General features: G+C 31.0%; 1 long non-coding RNA gene across 1 annotated transcript; it reads left to right on the forward strand.

Moving 5' to 3' along the window:
* Positions 1–9386: 9386 nt before the first annotated feature.
* LOC136989001 (uncharacterized) lies at positions 9387–15303 on the forward strand. Its single transcript, XR_010882843.1, has 2 exons — positions 9387–9520; positions 15115–15303. It is a non-coding gene; the product is annotated as an uncharacterized lncRNA (long non-coding RNA).
* The last annotated feature ends 9080 nt before the right edge of the window (positions 15304–24383 follow it).

Below are 24383 nucleotides of genomic sequence, written 5' to 3' on the forward strand. Positions count from 1 at the left end.
TTTTTAAATAATTTTTATAAAAATTTTCAAAATCAAATAAAAATATTCTATGTTTTACACAGAGAAATAGAATGTCAACTATTATCACTAGCTACTGTGATTTATACTTAAAATATTGTACTTGATAAATATATATAAAGAATTTCTTCTTAAAAATTTAACAATATAAATTCTCTACATATACATTATATCATAAATATTTAATAAAAAAGAGAGGTATAAAATTTTATTAAAAAATATGATTTAAATTTACGAGATATTTCATTTAAACAGAACATCCATTTCTATTGCACTTATGAATTTTATAAAAATATCCAATTATTTTTTCTCTTTCTTCCTATTTAGGATTCAAATGCGCCAAATTTTACAAAAAGATTTTTACGATTGAATTTTGAATATTCTATTTCAATACAGTAGAGATCGATTATACGACCGCGTTCTAGTCGGCAATTTCAAATGTCCGCTAGTGACGTGACGCTACAATATTTGGTTATGTCTTGGCTACTTTAATATTATTTTTGTTAAATTTTTGCATGTTTTAGCTGGCAGCACTGGCTCGACCATGAAAGGGAGACTAGTATTTAAACCAGGTCTAATACACTATACTAATAATGTATTTTTTTCATACTTTTCGGTTATCCGACTTTTCAGTTATCTGACCGTCCCCAATTAAGTCGGATAATCGATGCTCTACCGTAATTCATTTCTTTGTGGATACATTCCTTTCAAATCTATATACATTTGTCTAATTTATAAAACAAATCCTTTACAAAACAGACAATTCTCTTAACAAAAACAAAAAAATATTTAATGTATTTTTAAATATATATTTGTAATTATAAATAATATAATTTATGCACATTTATACAGAGACTGTTATTCATTTATCCATATATAAATGTTTGAAATAAATGAAGTCACTTTTTCAGTATTAAATTTTATAAAATTAGTATATAATAATAAAACTTATCATTTTGAAACAACAATTTATAAAGTAAAACTAATAACAATAATACTTTATTTGAATTAAACAGAGCAAAACTTTCATAAATAAAAATCCAGCCTTGTTTATTACAAAATATTATATACAGTCAAACCTGTTTTTATACTTTTTTTATATAAGAAATTTAACCATAAATAATTTCACTTATTTACAAAAAATAACTATAATGCAAGTATAAATTTATATAGTAAATTATGAATTCTTTGGTAGTGATGTTAGCCTAATGAAAAATCTTTTATCTTTAAATAATGGAGTTTTATAGAAAAGAAATTTTTTCTTTGATAACTGAAATATATTGAAAGGAGTTAATATGAAATCAGTGTGTGTAAATGTTTTTGTTGTTATTCAATAATAATGTTGACTAAAGATTCATTAAATGTTTCATAAAGTATTAATTATGAAAATAATTTTGTGTGTATAACCAATACCACCACTATGGTGTCATGGATTAATGGCTGTTCAATGGCAGTTGAAAAACATGGCATTATTAGGCAATTTAAAAGGTGGTGTCTCAACATCTTTTAAACTGTACAATGTTAGTGCTGTGGTTTTCCCTCCTATTTATTTTATTTCCATTAGCAGTTCATTGCAAATATAATTATAAAAAATAAATGTGCCAAATATATTCATTCTATGTGAAACTTCTGTTTCTCACAAAAAATGTAGACTTCTACAGATCAGGGTTTCTCAAACTATGACTTGTGATCCAATATTGGGTTGCATTAAATTTTAATAGGTCACAAAATACTACATCCCACAGAAATACTTGTATTATTGAAATATTCTTTAAGAATTAGGAATAGGAATTAGATGCATTTGTTTAGTACTGAAATTTTTAACAATTTTTTTTCTTATAATTATTATTTTCATTTAGTAAAAAAACTAAGATTATAGAATTCATGTATATGAAATTGATTTCCCTTTTGTGTTTTGAATAACATCAAAATAGATATTTTATGTAAGGTTGTAGTTATAAAGTCATAAGTTGCAGTGCTTCTTTATTCAAACTTTTAGGTTTATTGTCATACATAATAAATTATAAAAAATAAATAATGGATGAATTTTAGCACAAGTGGATCAATAAATAATTTTTAAAGAATTTTTTTTTGTTTATACAAAATGAAATTAACATAATTCTTCTTACAATCTGAAAATGAACTCTCTTTTTAAAATGTACTTAAGTTTTTTATTATAAACTTTTAATATTTTTCAAAGTAAAATAGACTGTTTCAAAATTATTCAGGAGTCTATTTTATTTACAATTGTCAGTTTTACATGTTTTAATAGTTAACTTACTTCAATTTCAGTTTTTATTATTGATATTTGTTACAAATTGAAATTGGCTGCTCTTAATAGAAATGTACTCAATGTTACTTTTCACATGTAGAAGTTATTATCAAAGAGCAATTATTTATTGTGACATCACAATGCTGGGCTGCAATTTTTAATCATATTTTTAATTTAAACTATATTCTCTGCACTTCAAATTAGTAGTGACTTGCCCCTGTACAGTACATCAAACTTTTCCATAAGAATAGAGTTGTGATGTACATCTATCTATCACCTTTCAGGGGAAAATTTTTGAATTAAAATAACATATGACTTCTGGTTTGCATCGGAAGTTCATACATAGCTAGTATGGGCATCCAGCCACTAAAGTTTTACGCCAACCAAAGCCGAATATAATCGGGCGAGAAATGGCTATAATACTAATAATTTAATAGTTTCCACTAAAGTTTCCATATCTGGTCTCAGATTTCATCTATCTAATTCTGTTCTCGAGATTTAGGAAGGACAGATGGACAGATGACAGTGGGAATTTATAAATCTACAATTTTTTCAAATTGTAGCCCAATAACACAATTTTATTTCCTTATAAAATATACAGTGACTTCAGTTTACCAGGATTTTTAAAAATTTTATATTATAAACATTTGGGTCACAGAACCATTAAAAACAAATATATTGGTCGTGCGAGCAAAAAGTCTGAGAAACACTGTTCTAGATGTCTTCTTGGATATTCAAATTCATGTGTAATAGTTTTAAGCTCTCTGCATTTGTTTTAATCATAATAATAAATGATGAAAATTCATTTCCTAGAATTGAGTCAGTAAATTCAATTTTTTTTCTGTAAATCCAGTTTCTATCCCTGGGTTAGACTAACTTATTGAGCATAATGACTCTTAAATTATAGGTAAAGTATTTTTTATTTTATTTACAACTATATTTAAGCAAATGTAGACCTTTTGATTACATTAAAAATTGTAAAAAATTGATTATTAATATGAGTTTCCTAGAAGTTAATAAAGTTTCCTAGAATTCCATTGTCATCAATACATAAATGAAATTGTTGTTATTCATATTCGTTCTGCATTCTTTATCCAATCCTTTTGGTAATATGTTCTTTTTAAGACTGATCTGCTTTCTGGATGCATTGATATTTTCCTGTTGTTTTAAAACTGAATTGGACTTAGGCTAGTATTGCAAATGAGTAAAGTACAGTATAAGACAGAGAAAACAGAAAATTGAATAGATAAGTTTCTACTTTTTAACAAAAAAAATTTTCTATTAGAGTGTAGCCAATAGGAGATATCTCACAATGGCTGCATTCAGCAGAGTCAACAGTTGTAACTGAGCAAAGGCAACGGGAGGGAGCCATCATTGGTCAGTTTCAGCTAGCAATAGGTAGCGTAAACACTAAATATGACGTCAAGCAGCAAACATGTTCAAAAACAGTGCTACTGTAGAGTGTTCAGTAGAAAAATACTCAATAGCTCTGGAACTGTTGAATCTTCTGAACACAGCCAATGATTTTCATTCTAGTCACATGGTCTTATCTGAATTTAAAAATAGTAATGTCAATTCAACAATTTTAAACTTCTTATCTATATATATTTTAGAGTTTGTTTGTGAAAATATTTGATTTTTGCTTCCTTACTCATTGAAAAGGAAACTTTGTATTCATGTAAACAATCAAAAATTCTCTCTAATTTTGACAAAGGGTCATGGTTTGTGTCTGTCAGTATACTGTATGGCTCTAGTCCAGTATTTTTGAAAACCACTGAACAGACTTTTAACTAAATTTGGCACAAAGTTTCAGTCTATGGACCCTATTGTTTTTGAGCTTGATACTCTAAAAATAACTGAAATAAGATTTGTTTCTTGTTTAGATGCAGTTGAAGATAAATATCAAAATATGGAGACAATCTTGACAGCATTCAGACTAGCAAGAAGATAACACAATGGAGAAGAAAGAAAAAAGACCAACCAGACTTCTGAAGTAACTGAAGGTATAGTACAAAGTCACAGTTTAACCATTCAAACTAAATTATGAAATATGGTTTATCTATTCCTAAAACTTAAGCAATAATTCAAGAACTCAGAAGCAAGTTTTATTTTGATTCTAAGAACCACATACATGACCAAGTTACTTGTAAAAAGTCAAGCACAGATCACAAAAAGCTAAATAAAAGCCTAAATATATGACAGCTTTGTCCACATATGCCACGAACCTGGACATAACACCGATTTTTGAAGAAGTGTATGTTATCCGCACCACCCAATGTCAGAAGCAATTAAGAACATTGGAAGTGATTGAAATTTTTAAGGCCGATCGCAAATTCGAATGCATTAATTTTAAAGATGAAATGAATCTCTCTACCGCATGGCAATGCTTATTAGAAGATGAATTGTAAATTAATTAATAATATATTCATAAGTAGGTGATAATTTTATTATAACATGCACACAACGTAACCCCATTGGTTGAAAATTATTCGAAGTGGCTTGTGGATTCCTTCCATATTTAAAAATTTCTTGGAAGCAGGGCACGTTCCAAATTTTAAAAAACCTTCAAATTAAAGAATCCAGTTCCAACGGAAGAAGCTAATTAAGCCTGATGAAGAGTCCAGGAGTGGCATCAAAAACGTTTGCTTTTTTTGGAGTTTTCACACTGATTATTGGTTATGAGTATTGTTTTTACACACCCCGGTGTGGTGAGAAAGTACATTAATGAAAATTAGTGTATCGGTGTAATTTAGTATGAGAACTAACATTTAACTAACATTTACCTCTTAAAATTATGCAAAATGTACAGTACATAAATATACAAATGAAGAACACTGGGAAAGTACCAATATCTTCCCATCAAGTGCTATTTTTGCTGAAAGGGTACAATAGACAATAAAGAACAGAAAACAGAATTGTTATAGTGCAAACAGTACATTAATCATGTCTCAAAGACAAAGTTTACAGGATTCAGAAAGATGGAGAGCTGTTGGAAGATTAGAGGCAAGTCAAGCAATTATTAAATTGGAGAGATTCTTTAATGTTCATCATTCTGTTGTTATCTCAAGGCTTTGGAGACAATTCCAAATAACTGAAACCATTATGAGAAGACCTGTTTCAGGTCATCCATGGGTGAAAACATCTCAGGATATTTGTTATATATATATGACTCCTAGCCAAAAGAAACAGTAGGGTGTCTGCATCATCTCTGCTTCCTATCTTTGTTTCATCCACAGGAAGGCAGGTATCTGTCCCAACTGTTACCAGAATGTTTCATAAGACTGCACTCTACCAACCTGCAGTATTTGTGCCTTAATCTTCAGACATAGACTGGCCACCTGAAGTGCCAGTCTATGTGAAGTGAAGTGGTGTCAGGAGCATGTAGGCTGAACTCTAAAACAATGGCCTTATGTCCTGTTCACAGATGAATCTAATTTCTTCCTGGAATCTGACAGAGGCATATATTGACTGGAGAGAGGTTGGAACCTGTTACAAAATCACCTAATGGAAAGACTGTCTTTTCATTAAGGTGGACGCACTCCATATGTTTGATGGAAGTACCATTACTTCTCACAGGTATCAGTATTTGAACCACAATGTCAAACCTTATTCTGGTGAAATTGAAGATGATTTTATTTTAATGGACAATAATGCTCATCCACATCAAAACTGGTTGACCATTACCTTTATGAAGAGGGAAGGGAACAAATGGATTGGCCTACCTATTCTCTAAATCTCAATTCCATAAAACATCTCCCTTCCTCAAATCCTCAGTGACCTCCAAACACTCTTGCATGAATGGCAATTGCTGCCTTCTCAGTTTTTGCAACTTCTTATTGAAGGTAAGAATTGATGCTGTCAAGCTTGCATTAATACTAGGAGGAGATCACATTCTTTATTGACCTCAACATTTATATTCAAACCTCTTTTTTTGTATTCACATTTATTGTTACATTCATCTTTTATTTTTTCTTTTAACATTCAATCATTTTTTCCCAAATGTATACAGTGTATACCTGACGTATGTATGTATAACTCTATGAAAGTTTTATAAATATTGTCATTTTTGTGATTGCTTAACTTTTGATGGCCAATGTATTTCTGATGTCCAGAGATGTTTTATCACAAGAATGAGAATGGAACACAACATGATTCTAATCTAAGTATGTGAGATAGGTAAAATCTGAAAGGAATGGTTTTTGGTTAATGTTACCTTAGGATCCAAAATGGCGGCCAGGGAAATTTTTCCCTACATTGGAGACTGCGACGGGGAAAAAATTTTTCCCTCCATTCAAGATAGCCACGGTTCCGGCCGCCATCTTGAATTTCTCTGCAGACTCCGCGGATTTTTTCACCGAAATAATCCGCGAATAAAAAACAACAAAAAGAGGAGTTTTTTACTCACTTTTCAATTGTTTGATATTCTGAGTATGATCTCCTGTTTGGGGGTCGACGAAATTTTTGGAATCGTTGACAGTTCTATGTTCGACCACTACTCCTTCTATGTCGTCAATATGCATATATCCTTTCCATTCGTCCGTTATTATCGTACTGCCGGAATTCACGTATTTATAAACGATCCAATTCACAGTGTTTTCTGATCTGTCGTTCACCTGACATATGAAGCAATTCTTATCTTCATCGCAATGAATGCAAACTGACTTGGTCGGCTGTATGCCTAATTTTACAGCAAAATTCGATGCGTTATCGATACGGGGAGGCAAACCTAGCTCCGAAAAGTCGTCTTCCATCAACTTGTAGAAATCACGGGAAGTGCGTCTCGACCAAAATTTGTCGTTGCAACTCAAATCGGCAAAACTAGTCATTATCGAACAATTGGCAATAAACTAAACGAGGGGGTAAGGATAGGGAAAAAACACACTTTTTCCTTAATTTCTGATTACTTGGTTCTCTAACTTTTAGGATTAAATTGTTATAAAAGAAATAACAGTACTTACTAATACTGGAGGAAATAATAATAATAAATATTCAACGACAGCAATTTGTGTGCGAATGAAATATCGTTACGAAAAAAAAAAAACACAGCAATTAATCCAATACACAATTCGTCGCAACACAGCAGTAAATGATTCCAACTGGAAACTAGTCGATTTGCATAAAATTGCCCAGAAATGAACAGAAATCACATCACAGATCATGCATTTGCATATTCGTTCGTAACACACCTACGAATTTCCCGCCGATTTTACTCTTGCACGACGTCACGAAAAGGCTCCCTCTACCGTCGCAAATTTACACACTACCGTCTCCGTTTCGAGGTTACAGGATACTCGGCAACGTCGAACGCAGGGTAGAAACCAAACGGGGAAAAATTCCCCACGTCGTCGACATTGCTACTCTAGGGAAAAATTTTTTCCCCGTCGCAGTCTCCGAAGTAGGGAAAAATTTCCCTGGCCACCATTTTGGATCCTAAGGTAACATTAACCTGGTTGGTTTTTTAATCAACTTCCCAATGGATGAAATGTAAACATGTCTTGGCTAAGTTAAAACCAGACAAAATGCTTTATTTTGCCTACCATGTAGTTTTTCATGTCTTATTACAGTCAAAATCATCATTTTTGATTAAAAATAGAGGGTTTTGTGGAGTGGAATAAACACAGGGAAAAGTTTCCAGATCATGAGAATATTCTTAATCACAAACTGAGTACTGATGTTGGAGGCACCAAAATGAACCTGTAGGATTAAAAGGCCATAGAATTGTTTTTAATGAATGTTGAATCAGGGATGCCAGGTATGAGCTTACTTCAGATGCCAAAACTGTTTGGTACAGCTTTGCTCACTGGGAATGGGTATATTGGATAGTATAGATTGAGAGATACATATCAGATAGTTAAAGAAAATAACTAGAAAGCAGATTTGCTTTAATGTTCTTAGCCAAACAGGAAAGTCCATTAAGAATGGTATGACTTCAGAGAATTCTCTGACGTCATACCATTCTTAAGTCATTTCTAAACACCACAGAGTCTTTTGAAAACCATGAAACAGTGTTGAATTATGTTATGAATCTGAAAAAGCACTAATTACAGTTACTTTGAAAGAAATTATATATATTATAATAAAATAGAAGAATTTACAAAAGCGAGGAAAGCAATTATTGCATTACTAGAGAATATAATGATTCAAAGCAAAGAATTATTAATCTAATGAAATTTTGCAAGAATGTGAACTTTTATATAATTTTGATATATCCTGAAGTTTATACTCTAAAATGTTATGTGAGAATCCAGGGGCTGTTTTCTATAATTTTTAACGAAAATATGCATTTTTAGAAACTCTTCTTATTTCCATGGAGTTAAAATGGGAGAGTATTGAATGTTAACCTAACTATCAACAAAGAATTCGTGTTTATAGGGTCTTCGGAGAAACAAAGTCTTTCCCTCACATCAACCCATGAAAATAACAAAAACATGTTAAACAATCAATTGTAAAGTGTGAGAAAGTTGACACTTAACTTAGTCCATGGGGGAAATCTAAAAACAATCAAAGGAAATACTGAACCTTCAAATTTACTCCAATAACCACCACCTTATAAGTTGCTGAGGGAATTTTTAATTAAGAAAACAAACGTTTTCGATCTATTCCATAGATCATCTTCAGGTTTAAACTGACGAACAAAAATAATTCCAAAGAATGGAACACAAAATATTTAAATTCAAAAAACCCGACAACGGAGCAACTAATTAAAATTAGAATTAAAGCGCAAAAAAGTTGCTCCGTTGTCGGGTTTTTTGAATTTAAATATTTTGTGTTCCATTCTTTGGAATTATTTTTGTTCGTCAGTTTAAACCTGAAGATGATCTATGGAATAGATCGAAAACGTTTGTTTTCTTAATTAAAAATTCCCTCAGCAACTTATAAGGTAGTGGTTATTGGAGTTTATGTTTTTTGCTGAGTACGTTTATCTTCAAATTGACTTTGTTCAATTTTCATCATCCAGCTATGACACCTTTGATGTGTCATTGCTGCCACACAAATGATCACCTGACCAAATTCCCACACCAGATGGGGATATAATGACCAGGCACCCATTCATCGTGGGCAATCATTCTACAAGGAGTTAACTTTTTACTTTGGGTTGTCTCTTCCAACGCGAGCAAGTTCCTATGGATTTACCTTTAACTTTCTGAAGGGAGTATGTGCCATCCCAAGCATCTCCCTGGTCCTCTCTGGATAATTAGCCTACAATGTTACATCCCCTGCTGAACCAAGGTATTGTCAGTACTCTGGACACAAACCAATTTGACCTACTAGAGGGACCTGCCCAATAACCATAAAATATTTTATGGTTCTTTGTCTTTAACTTATTCTTTGTTCTGACTGCGATCTGTCGACATGTACAAACGTTCACCCCACAGTTGTGTAAAGACTTATTTGTACATTAATTCCTTGATTAAATGAAGATACTTTGACCACTACAATGTGTTTCGTCTGTGTGTCTCTCCACTGTTTCCAGATTAACGACAGGTTATGGGCCCAGACACTAACACTACAACGAAACTGAACTGAACAACCAGATCTTTGTTCAACTTGTTCAACATCTTGGTTCATATCTTTTGCCTTTACTATTTCGTCTATCAATCTTCACATCCGAAATGATGAATTCATTTAAAGTCGAGCTATTAAATTGAGAAAACTACGGTATGTGGAGTCTCCAAGCTGAAGCCTTACTCGAAAGGGATGGCATGTGGAAATATGCTAACGGAGCGGTACCCTGTCCCACCATCATCGCCAGTAATCCTGAGTCTCGATCGGAACACAATGCCTGGACAAAAAACAACCGTATGGCAAGATCAAGTCTGGTATTAATGTTAGTCTGCCCGCTACACGCCATGCGAAAATTGTATATTTTTATATGTAATTATATCATTTTCATATTTTCTATTTTCTTTGTTCTTTTCTTCCCAACCTAATTGTCCATTCTTCCTGGAATGTACCTACTGCTCCCACCCTTTCTTTGTTATTTCGATGACTCACCCCCAAAACAAAAGAGGGAGTGTAGCCCTGAGGGGTGAGAGAGGAAGACGTGGGTCATTCTGGAGCGAGAACTCGAGTTGGAAGGAGCGATAGTGGTGTTTCCCGAGTGCGCCGAGTGCCAGAAAGATAGGGACGAGGACAATTTGAGCTGTTCTAGAGAGTGAAAGGGAAAGTAAAAGTGTTCGCCGACCCCCGTTTCACTGTGATATTTCGGCCGGTAGTTTTGTCATCGTCATCTAGTCGTGGGTACCCTCTTTCCTGTCCGTTCTTGATATTCTCTTCCTTTTATCTCTTCGTATAATATTTTTAACTTTATAATTTAAGTAATATTGTCGGGAGTTTTTTTTTTATGTACACTAGAATTAAGGTTTATGTTTAAGGAGATATTGTCGGGAATATTTATTGTACCAGTTTCGGTATTTTTGATCTCGAGTATTGTCGGTGGAAAAGGTGTTTGTTGGTATCCCCTGTATCCTGTTTATTTACGAGCGAAGAAAATAAAACTCATTGTGTTTTGTTTCTTTCAATTTTGTTTCGTTGTTTTCATACCGCTCGTTAACCTTCTCACAAATGTTAAGTCCGCCCGAGCTAAAACACATACAAAACTGTTGCACATCGAAAGAAATTTGGAACAAACTCAAATCAATTTACCAGTCTCAGAGATCAGCAAAAAAGGCCTCCTTAATAAAGACCTTAATTCTCACGAAGCTGCATAAAGGAGGAGATTGCACAATCACGTTGCCAAATTCCTGGACACTGCGGACAAGCTGGCCGATTTAGGAATTATAGTGAACAAAGAACTTCTCTCGGTGTTATTACTATACAGCTTACTTAACAGTTTCAACACCTTTCGCACTGCGAGCGAAACGAGAGACGACTTTCCAAAGCTCAAAATCCTAAAAGTCAAGATCTTTGAGGAATATGAAGGACGATCTTCCCGCGAATCACAAAACAATGATGCACTTACTGTCTGTTATCAAGGATCAAAACTGCGATGTAATTTTTGCAAAAAATCTGGCCACAGAGAACGAGATTGTTGTAAAAAGAAGAGACGAGTAAAACAACAGAGATCCAGCAAAGTCGACAGCGGAACATTTTTCACACTGGAATGCCATGTGATGCTTGGTGTCTCAACAGCAGAGCCACATCACACATGTGTTCTGACCAAAGAAAATTTTCAGACTTGCGAACTACCTCTAACACAAAATTGGATCTCGCTAATGATCAAACCATATCCATTGATGCAGTTGGTATGGCCCAAATTCACATTGATACTGGCACACAGGAACAATCGTTTGACCTACTTAACACTCTCCATGTGCCATCACTTTGCACAAACCTCTTATCAGTCTCCAAAATAACCAACAAAGACTGTAAGGTAATATTTGATAAGTTCAAAGCACGAGTCATCGACTCAAAGGGAACAACAGCCACAGTGGCAGATCGCATTGGCAACCTCTACTATGTACTATCTCGAAACAATTGAATCCACCAAGAAAAATCTCCAATCAATCGATTACGAATCTGGCATGACAGATTCGGCCATCTTCATGCTACTGCACTAAGAAAATTGTTGGATCGAGGAGGGGTCACTGGCCTCAAATTCAACAAAGAAGATCTGCTTGACACGTGTGAGACATGCATTGTGGGAAAAATGTCACGTTTACCTTTTCCCATCCCCTTGTCAAATGGACAAGCCGACCACTCAAAATCATTCATACAGATATATGCGGACCTATGCGGAAGAGATCTCTTGGAGGATCGCTTTACTTTGTTACATTTATTGATGATTATACTCGATGGACTGAGGTATGTTTTCTAAAGACCAAAGATGAACTGTTTGAGACGCTAAAAGACGTCAAAGCCTACCTAGAAAATCAGACTGGACTAAAAATCAAAGCCATCCAGAACGACAATGGAGGCAAATATTGTAGCAAGGAAATGAGCACCTTCCTCAAGCGACAGGGAATCACACGTCGAACATCGACTGCAAGGACCCCACAACAAAATGGAGATGTCGAGCGCAAAAATCAAACACTGGTAGAGATGGCACAATGCATGATATGATGATCCATGCACACACTCCTACCACCTATTGAGCTGAAGCTATTTTACAGCCAATCACATTTGCAACCGATTCCCGTCTCAAAGCATAGATGGTAAGACTCCATATGAATTATTCAAAAGAAAAATTCCTGATGTCAGCCATTTTCATACCTTCAGAACGAAAGCCTTCATTCTAAACAAAAATCCCAATAAAGGCAAATTCGATCCACGTGCTCAATCTTGCACATTTGCAGGTCACTCCGAAACCTCAAAAGCATATTGTGTCATCCTCGATGGCGAAAAGAGCGTAACCACCTCTTGAGATGTCAAGTTCATAGAAAAAATTTCAAATATCGATCTTTACGAAGACTTCATTAATGATTCAACTCTAAAACAGAACTTTCTCACCACTACGAATCAACTTAACTCAATAGAGATAATTACTCAGCAAACTCAAGTCAATAACAGAAGAACTGATGCTCCACATCAACCTGCCAACATCCACATGCAAACAGCAGAAGTTCCTGAGATACAGGAAAAACAACCATCTATGAGAAGCGGACCAGGACGACTGCTCAAACTAAAAACTAGAAATCGTGGTAGACCCTTGAAACAATATCACATGATCCCAATCAATCCACAAGATGGCAATGACGAAGTAAACGATGAGCAAGTCAGCATCACTCATCACGTTGCTGGAATTGCTGAAATTCCACTACACCAAGCTATACATAGCTCCGAAGCTGATGAATGGAAAGCAGCCATCAAAAAGGAAATCAGCTCATTACTCGAAAATAATTCTTGGGATATCGTTTACATACCACCTAATAGAAAACCGGCTGCAGACTCGTCCTACGAAACAAGTCCAATTCTGACAGAACGTTGGAGCGACGCAAAGGACAATTAGTCGCCAAAGGATACACTCAAAAAGGCAGTATAGATTACAAAGAAACATTCGCTCCTGTAGCCTGACTCAGTTCCATTCGAACAGTCATGGCACTGGCAGCCGAACTTGACCTAGAAGTCTACCAACTCAACGTTACAACAGCATCCCTAAATGGTGATATCCAAGAAAACATCCTCATGAAAATTCCAAGCCAACTGAATGAAACACTCGAGAACATTATAAATGACCACGCTGAACTCCAAGCAGTATGAGAACAAGCTATTAAATGGTCACAGCAACTTAAAGATGGAAAACCCAAAGTGTGCAAATTAAATAGAGCCATCTATGGTCTAAAGCAAGCAGGTCGTCAGTGGTATAAAAAGCTGGATTCACAATTAACTAAACTGGGATTCCAACCCATCGCCATCGATCCTTGCCTTTATATAGCAAAAAATGACCAGTACATCACTATAGTAGCTATTTATGTAGACAACTTGATAATAGCATGCAACAACAAAGCAAAGCTCAATACTATAAAATACTATAAAAAAAAGAACTCAGAAAAAAATTTAAATACCTTCTAAAACCGATAACCGGTGCGAACTATTTTTCTAAATGGCGAATGCCATTTAGAAAAAATGGCGTTCGCCATTTAAAAAGAACTCATTTAAAAAGCCATTTAAAAAGAACTCATTTAAAAAGAACTCAGCACAATGTTTAGATTACGCAACATGGGATCAATTCACTGGGCTCTGGGTATCGAATTCTCCCAGACCAAAAAGAAGGGGAAGAAAGAAATCACCATGACTCAGAAGCAATACATTCTAGACATCTTAAAACGTTTCAGCATGGAAGAATGCAAACCCATCGCTAGTCCACTCAACGGAAATTCCAAACTGCTAAAACCGAGTGTAGAAGAAAGCCTTTCTGAAAGTGAGCAAAGAAAAATTCCCTACCAAAACCTTATTGGCACACTTATGTATCTCACCATCAGTACTCGCCCTGACATTGCTTACACTGTCAGTATGTTGAGCCAATTCAACACTTGCTACAACCATACTCACTGGCAAGCAGCAAAACGAGTGCTCCGCTACCTCAAATGCACTGCCAACTACGGAATCACATTAAAAAAAACAGGTAAACCACTAGAAGGCTATGTGGATGTCGATTGGGGAGTATGTCTGAATGATCAACGTGGCTACACGGGCTACGTGTTCATGCTCACAGGCACAGTAGTGAGCTGGGAATCATGAAAACAACGTACCATCACACTCAGCTCAACTGAAGCCGAATACATTGGATTAACCGAAGCAGCAAAGGAAGTAATCTATCTTAAACACCTTCTCTGCGATGTTCACTCAAGCCCAGATCATCCCATAACCATATACGACGACAACCCCAGAGCGCCCAGAAACTTGCCAGAAACCCAATTTTTCACTCTCTCACAAAACATATTGGGATATGACATCATTTCATCCAGAAGGCTCTCGACCACAATGATGTAGACATCAAACATCTACTGACCAATGAGATACCGGCCGATGCCCTAACAAAACCATTGTTTTCGAACAAGCATCGGTCGTGCGTCACCAACATGGGTATCAGACCCATAGAATGTCCACCGTAATATCAAATAGAAGGGGGGGTGTCAGTACTCTCGACGCAAACCAATTTGACCTACTAGAGGGACCTGCCCAATAACCATAAAATATTTTATGGTTCTTTGTCTTTAACTTATTCTTTGTTCTGACTGTGATCTATCAACACGTACGAATGTTTGCCCCACAGTTGTGTAAAGACTTATTTGTACATTAATTCCTTGATTAAATGAAGATACTTTGACCACTACAATGTGTTTCGTCTGTGTGTGTCTCCACTGTTTCCAGATTAACGACAGGTATGATATATGACTGATCTTATGTATGCTTTCTCTCAGGCGGAAATAGTTATTTGGTAGGCATAACGCTTGCTTGATAGTATAAACTGCTCTCCAATGAATTGTATTAGATTGAGGGAACTGTATTCCTCACAGTTAGATTTGTGTTTGTAACCTTTTAGCTTTATTAAACTTGTTGATATTTTAAAATGGTTGCTCTTACTCGTTATCACCGACGCCTCATTGACAACTTCGCTAACCCTCCCCACTCAATTTATAGCCCTCCTATTTGATACAGCCATCCAGTGACGTGACTGGATCTCACTGATCTGTCGTCAATCAAAGGGGTTTAAAGTTGGATGCTCTACCCCCGGCTTCTCACAGTTAAAAGCTTTTTCAATTTGAATTCAATTTTAAATGTAATAAAAACTTTCATTTGTAATTTACAAGAGTGGTTTTGTTATGTCTACCACAATATTTAGACATGACACTATTTATTAAAGACACTATATTGTAATTCTTATTCTTAAAAAAACTTAGAGACTGATTTCATATTTACTTATCTTCTAAATTAACATATGTATCTAAAATGCAAAACTTTAAACTTTGCCCTAATATACATGTAAATTTTTCAAATCATGTTTTGGACTTGTAAACTTCATACAAGACTTGTATAAATCAAAATTAGAAATATGTTAATGAAGAAAGCAAGAACAGACTTAAGATATTTTCATTAAGCCAACAATATAACATCATTATTGAAAGCAAGATTAAACAATTATGACATACAAAAATCTCTGTATAGAATCAATTTTGTAACAATGATACAACTGAATTTTAAATATGATAATCTTAACAGAACCATTAAAAATACAATAGATTGAAATTTATACTAAAGCATATACTGTATATATGATTGATTAAGCTGAAAAAATTTTTTAGCATGTCAATTTTATGTAAGTGTAAGCTTTCAATCAAATAAATTGATACATTTACAAACATTTTGTATTTGATAAACAAGATGCATTTTATGCTCTTTTGTTGTCAATCTTAAATGGTTTTTGAAAATATAGCAGTTTTAAAAATAATAAAATAATCCAAAGTATATTTTGTTCATTTAATTTATATCTATTAACAAGAAATTCTTGTACAAAATGTTTAAGTCAATTAATAACTCAATTTTAATTAGAACTGACTGCTAAAAAATCTTCTTTCATATTTATCAACTAAATTACATATACACACAATTTAACAGCATCATATATATGTATGAATTCCTTACATGTATGAATTTTAAAACAACTATTAAATAGACAAAAACTGCATATACTGAAAGGAATATAAATATCTTATAAAATAAATTAATTTTATAACTGTAGTAAGTAACACGTATGTATAATCTCCAAATTCATTTTGAATTCTCTCTGATACAAATATTACATAAAATAGCAATTACAATCAATTGCTATTTAGTATAAAAAATATTTAAATCACAGAGAAATCCAAGTTTTGCACATATAATTTTCAATTTTAATAGGATTACAAAAAATTCTATTTATACAAGATGAAAATAAAGTATTTTCTATATGATCAATTGAAATGTGAAAATGAAATTACACATTTTAATTTTTGTTAATCATGTAAGTTTATATTGTACTTAACTATATAACATTGTTTACAATATATATATATTGTTAATTTCAGAAATTAACAAATTATTAATTTAAAATCAAAAATAAGTTTTAAAAAGGAATAAAATAAACTTAAAAAATTGAGACTGTTGCTAAAAATTGAGACTGCTTTTCAGTGAAATTTTAGGATAGGAACTATTTCTCTTATTCAAAAAAATTTTTTTAATGTTTAAAATAAAAATAAAAAGCTTACTGTTTATATTATGAAAACTTCAAAAACTTTTTATAATCCTACAGTCTAAATTGAAAACATAAAATTAATTTATCCTTTATTTTGAAACTATAATTTTATAAATCAAATATAAAAATTTAACAGAGAATTCACATTCTCGATATCTTTAAATTATATTACTTCATTTTTATGAATTTTGTCATTTAAGAAATAGTACTTAAACCTAAGATATTGAAATTATATATTAATTTTATGTTTGTTTACAAAGTTTGTTAAGAATTAACAATATTTGTAATGTAAATAAAATACAATCTTATATATTTTATTTCAAAAAAGTTTTTGCCTCTAAAAACAACCTTTCTAAAATATAAAATTTGTGAAACAGAATTTAAGGCATTGCTGTAAGTATTATTAAATAAAATTAATACATAGGATGGACTGATAATATAACTATTTTATTATTAGAAGGAAACAAAAGGTCATTTCTTGTTATCAAAATAAAAAATTTTTAAATGGACTGTAGCATTGTAAAATCCATATCTGAGCTGTTCATAGGCCAAATCAATTAACTCCCTTAGTATATCCTTGGAACAATTGTTGTTATTTTTACATTTTTCATGCAACTAATTTTGTGTGTCATTACATTAAATAAACATTGTAGAATGATTTTTATAATTTAAATTTTAGAAAATAATTTATATTATCAATTTGCTTTTTGTTTTGTGGGGTTAATTGATTTAACAAATGAGCTGCTCATCTATGAAATATGGAAACAATTTCATAATTTTAATATACGCAAACTATTTTGATGTGTAATCATCTAACTAAAGTTAAATTTAACAACATCATTTACATTAAAATTTCACATCACTGCAAGATATGTTTATATATGTATATGTTATATTTGTTTGCATAATTATACACAGTAGATGGCATTTATTGTAATCATTTTGGGACTAGCATGTACTACTGATAACATTATGTTGTAAAAGCAGTTAAACCACAATTAGTGGAAATCCTACTTTTATTGAATTAGATAAGTTAATATGTTAATTATTAAATTTATTTTTAAAAATTTTCAATTATTTTAACATAAAAGGTTATAATAATCACTTGAGTAGTTAATCCAGCAATATTTTCTGGCTATTGTTTTGGCAATATTTCATTAATAAAACAATCCTATTCGTGTTTTTAAAACTCAATACATCTATATTGTATACCATGATGAAACAATCAAAGTTTCTTGCATCTGTTGGAAGATCTAGACTAGCTTCACATTAATTTCCTTCATCACATAATTCCTGAGCCTTCTTCAGTAACAGTGACATATTTCTTACAATATGATGTCATCAAAGCAAACACTATCATAACTTGAAAGTTTTCTGTATTTGTTATAACTATCTCAGAAGTATTTTTTCAGCTAGTAGCCATGGCCTAGTGTATAATGTCACTGACTATAAACTTAAGATAACATGTATGTGCATTCAAAAATATTTTAAAATTCTTTCATTGTTTTTAAAATTTATATTCAAATGAAACATATTTTTAACAACAAAATTATGTATTTAAAATATTTTAAATGATTTGCAGTTTTCATTTATAATATGTGTGGGACATTGAATATTCTTTATGTATCCATTACAGGTCAAATTATAACTGTTCTGTTGTTTTTTTTTTAGTTTTTCCATTGAAATGTGTACAAATAAGATGTAGATTAATAAAGGTGTCCAGAAATGTGAATATAATCAAGTTGTTACTTCTATTTTTACATATACATTTTCAAGAAATACAATGTAGAAATAAATGTCTTTCAAACTTCAAAAATGTGTTCAAAAATTATTTAATTTTAAATAATTTTCTTGTTAAAAATATGCTTCATTTGAATATAAATTTAAAAACAATGGAAAAAAAAAACGATTTGAACCTGCATACATGTTATCCCAAGTTGTAGCATAGTGCACTATGCTACAGCCACTCACTGAAAAAGTGCTTTGAGATATTTTCTCACGAATGCTTGAAAGTTTCTTCAAGTAATTTTATTATTGATTTATAGTAGGATAGTATTACAATATATATCAAACTTGTTGAAATCTGAGGGGCCAATCCTGAGCCAATCTTTGTAACAAGTACAGTTCAGTACTATAAATAATTAAACAACAATGAAAATCACACAACAGCTAGCTTCTAAACAAAGTAAAAAGTGCCAAAAATTAAATTTAAACTATAGTACTATATACAGCATTGAGTGCATGATTAAAATGTTTAACATTTTAAGAGTAAACATCTTACATAATTAGATGAGTTAATTTAAAACAATTTTATGTTGTGCCAATTTTGAATTATACGACTTGTAAACATTATCATTTGTTTTGTCAGTTGGATGTTATTAATTGTTTAAGTAAATTTCTGATTACAATAAGTGAAAGTTTCATAGTGTTATTGAATATAAAATTTTTTGGGACATGTTAACTTTGATATTATTAGACAACTGATAACAATATCCATGGTTACAATAAGCAGCATCTACTGTTTATTATAATTTTAAATAATCTTATTTTTCTAATACAAAATCTGCTTTGATTTTGTATTGAATTAAAAAAACAAAAATATCAATTCCCAAGTGTTTTTGTACTTCAGTCAATCATCAGGAGATAAATTTAAACATTGAAAGGTGTACATAAATGTTTAATTCATTTGTTTTTCAAAATATTTCTGTATCTTTGCTTTATGAAATTATCTCTTATGATTGACTGAAGAAGTCCAAAAACACCTGGAAACTAATATTTCACTGTCTAATTTTGATAAAAATAATTTTGTTAACAGACTTAATATTCATGAATGCATTAGCATTAAGTGAAATTTATATAAAGTATTTGTTATATTTAATTTAATGTAGCACAAGGCAACACACAAATTGTGCACTTATTCTGTAAGAATGTGCCCTTTAGGGTTTTAGCATGGTTCATGCTTCAAACTGGAATATTCAGCTAATGTATCATTAAAGAATATAATGTCTTAAATAAAAAAATTTTTATATCTAAAAGCACCTGCATTGCTTTATTTCAAAATATGATAATTATCTAATCAAAAAATTCTGTTTATCTTTACATGTTTTTGTAACAGTTGACTCCATATGTACTGTACGAACTAAATAAAATTAAAATAAATGATAAAAGATTCAAGGAATTGATGTTTGTTTACATCAAACATTTTTTAAAAATAATATCTGTCCAGATCTTTAACTCTATAATATGTAGATAACCCAGTATATTGTGTTAAAACTTAAACAACAATGTACTGTACAATATAATTTTGAGAACTATTGTACTGTATATATACTGCTTAATTTTTAACACCAAATATACTGGATTATCTACATGTGTGTTTGATGGTATATGACAAATGGAAATAATATCTGCAATTCTAAAAACAACATATTTGTATGATGTAAAAATTGAGATGCTTTGAACTTATAATATATTCTGGATGTTTAAAGTGCCAATTTGTGTTCAATTTTCAATTTAATTCAATTTGCCAATTCTCTGAATATGTTATTTCTGTGGTTAAGTTCTAAATATGAGAGAGATTTTGTCCTGAGAAGCATTTAATCTAAGTCAGCAATTCCAAACTTATTTTTATTGCATAACCCTTTTCACACCTTAGTAAAAAAATGTTGGAACCCTGACAATTTTTAATGATTATAGATAAAACTGCAAATAGAAACATCAAAAACAATTTATTGAAAAAAAATAACAGATTAATAATGGAAAGCAATTATTATTACTTAATTCAAACTGATCATTAATGTGAATGGTTAAACTTCTTTCTTTCAATATTTTAAACAGCACTAGTGCCCATCTTCATTTGTATTTGCCCTTTCAATCTTTTTGTCGTCAGAAACATTTGAAGTACTTGCTACATTTTTCTTCAAAACTCTTCTCACAGCCAACACTCCATGATTTTTTAATTTGAGATATACACAATACTAAAAGCACTATAAATTTATACAATTCCCACTATATTTTTATATGTAAAATACTTAAAATATCACAAAGCAATTGCAGTGCAAAACTAATAATCTTTCACTGATATGCCCGCTTGTATGCCATACCATTGTGCTACAATATACTACAGATGATAGGACACTAACCCCTTGCAATACGTGATGCTCATCTGACATGAATATCCCTTCACGTACAGAACAGTATCATCAGGCATCTGACTGGTCACTCCAGTCATTAGATTCAATAGGCTTGTGCTGCAGATATCAACAAATTAAAGCATATTTAATCATTATATTATTATTTATATGTTGGATACTTTTTAAATTTATTTTTTTAATGATTATCTAGTTTTAGATCAAGTTTTAACATTTTAAGTTTTCATTATCTTGTCAAATAATATTATATCATAATTTTGATTCGTTCTGTTACCAATAAATCAGCTGCCACTGTTTATAAAGCTATAAATAACAGGAGCATGTATATAAGATGTTATAAGAAGATTCGATCTGAGACTAGAACAATTACACCTCACATCCCAAATCTGCATTAGCATATTCATACATCACTAGACTTGACAGATTTTATTGTGAAACCCAAAATTTTATTGGTGGAACCCTAGTAGTGTTGCCATTAGGCTTGCTTTCACCCGGACAAGCCAGTTTTAAATTCATGGTCTGGATTAATTATTAATGTGCCCGGTTTTCATAGAAATTGTGAAATTATGATGAAACAAAATGAATTTATAAAAATATTTGTGAGTATTTTATTTTAATGATTAGATTTTAACTTTTACTGGCTCGCATGCATTGTTCAGTTCTTGGCCGTAAAATGACATTGCACATACTTCATATGGTTTCAAATCCAAACCAGTCAGGGATTTGTGTTGTGTTGGTATGTATTATTAATTTTTCTTGGATATGCCACATGTGGCATATCCAAGAAGTAATATAATATCCATGTGGCATTGGATATTATATTACTTTAATAATATATTATGTACATGTTTATCTTCTATTAAAAAAAAATATTTATTTTCTAACAACAATAAAAAAACCTAATTTTTTTATTTCTAAGTATAACATCCTAATTTTAAAATGTCCAGGTCAGCAATTTTGAAAAGGTGGTAACACTGAATCCTAGGGTTCCACAGTTGAGAAAGTGGGAACTCTTGATCTAAGTAAAACATCAACTCCTTAAACTTTTTAGCATTTGTTTAACTTAATTTAGCTAATTATTTAGCAAAACACTTTTATATTACTAGAAATAATTTTAAGTGTGAAAAAAGCTCTTAATAAATAAATGTATGAAACCGTGATGTTTACGAGAAATTAGAATATTTTGATAGTTGATTATTCATTAATAAAAAATTAGAAATTTTATGGTGTTTTTACAATTATATAAAAAAATAATCACTTCATTTTCCGATTAATCAAAATTCTTTTGTTATTTATTAATAATGAAATTTACTCTTGAAACTAGAAAATAAACAATGTAATTTAAATCGAAATTGAATTGCTATTGATGATAACTAAATGATTACATTTTGATACTTTTGTGTTCATTAATGGATGTTATGAAATTCATATTTTTGCCATCCAATAATGTTCAATTATTCTCCTCTTTAAACTGTTTGAAATGTAAAAGTTAATCATTTCTCTAAATAAAACAAAAAATTCTGTTAGAAGATTTTGCTTAACAATTTTCCACATACTAATTGAGAAAGATAAAAACAAAATAGTTTATAAATTTAAAATAATGAATGTTAATTGAGTTTTAAAATATTTGTTAATATTTTCCCTTAAAAAAAATCACATCAGTATAAATTAAATTTAAAACAAATTTTGTTCATTCAGTCCACGACAAAGCCAAGAAACATATATAAAATAGTGAGTATGTTAACAATTATTAAAGGATTAATACAATAAAAATATTTAAAAATAATTTTGTCTAACAAAATTGCTTGATTGATTAAAATATACTATAAATACAAAATTTATTTACAAATAAGCAAAATTTAATTTATCAGCAAATATTAGAATGCTTTAAAGTAAAATTAATAAAACAAATATTTCTAAATTTATTATATAAAAATGGAAATATTAAAGATAAACACATTACAATCCAAATATATAAACATATATAATATGGAATGTTGCAACCAAACACCTAATAATATAATCTTCAGTATGTTAGAAAATATTTGCTTTCACTAAACAAAAGATTCACAATTTTTGTTTAATCATTATAAGAATCAAAACAGTCTGCCAGGTTTGTCAAGCTATATTAAGGCTAGTTTAATGATTAGATATAAAGTAATTTGACTAGTGGTAAGTGGCTATGCCGTCATCTCATGGTAAATTTATTAATTAGAAATTAATTTTTTAATTTAAATTTAGAATATTCTGGAAAAAAAAAAAAAACTTGGAGCGGGACTCAAACCTACAACTCCTGTTTACGATGTAATGTGATGCCAGTTATGCTATCCAGATTTTTGTCCAATCTTCACATCCAGAACTATTAATTAAGATATAACCATACTAGTCTGCACAGTAAGTAACAGTTTGGGCCCACTTTGAGCCAATCTTTTCTTCCAGAACATTCTAAAGTTTAATAATTAGAAATTAATTAATGTTTTAATTTAATTTACATAAGATGGCAGCTTAACTGCCTACCTCTAATCAAATTACTTTATATTTAATTATTAAACTAACCCAACAAATCTGACAGATTGATTATTATTTAATGCCAAAAAAATTATTGGATTTGTCATTATATTATAAGAAATTAAAATTGTAATTACCTTTTTTCAATTTAAGTTTATGCTTATAAACTAATAAAAATAAGAATCAAAACTGAAAATAAAGAATCATCATATATCACAAATTATTAAAATTTCAGTTTATAATAATATAGATCAGAGAAAAATAGACAGACAATAAGGAATGATTTGTAACAGATTTTTTTAAAGTCAGTTGGATTGTCAGAGAAAGAATGAGTTGTTTTGTAAAGGAGCATAATTCTTATATATATGTCTCTCTCTCAAAAAAAAATTACCTATACACTTATTATTTAAAAAAATATATTTTCAAAATTATATAGTGTAACTGGAAGGTACTTCAAATATGATCATCAAGCTGCTCTAATTATACAGCTATAAATATCATATCATTGCTTGTTAATATTAAAGACAGAATATTTATGAAAGATCTTTCTTTTATTGAATACCTTTTAATGGCAATCATTCTTAACAAAATAAATATTTTTATTTGATATAAAATTTTTTGCCATCAATTAATACATTAATATCACATTAAACTGTTTATATAGAAAGAATAAAAAGAGCTAACCTTGTAAACCAGCAATAAGTTTGCTTAATTAGAATAGTACTTTCAATTCTAATTTGAATCAAAGCACAGATCAAAA

The sequence above is a fragment of the Centruroides vittatus genome, unplaced genomic scaffold (genome assembly GCF_030686945.1).
Source record: "Centruroides vittatus isolate TY-2023 unplaced genomic scaffold, ASM3068694v2 scaffold_435, whole genome shotgun sequence".
NCBI lineage: Eukaryota > Metazoa > Arthropoda > Arachnida > Scorpiones > Buthidae > Centruroides > Centruroides vittatus.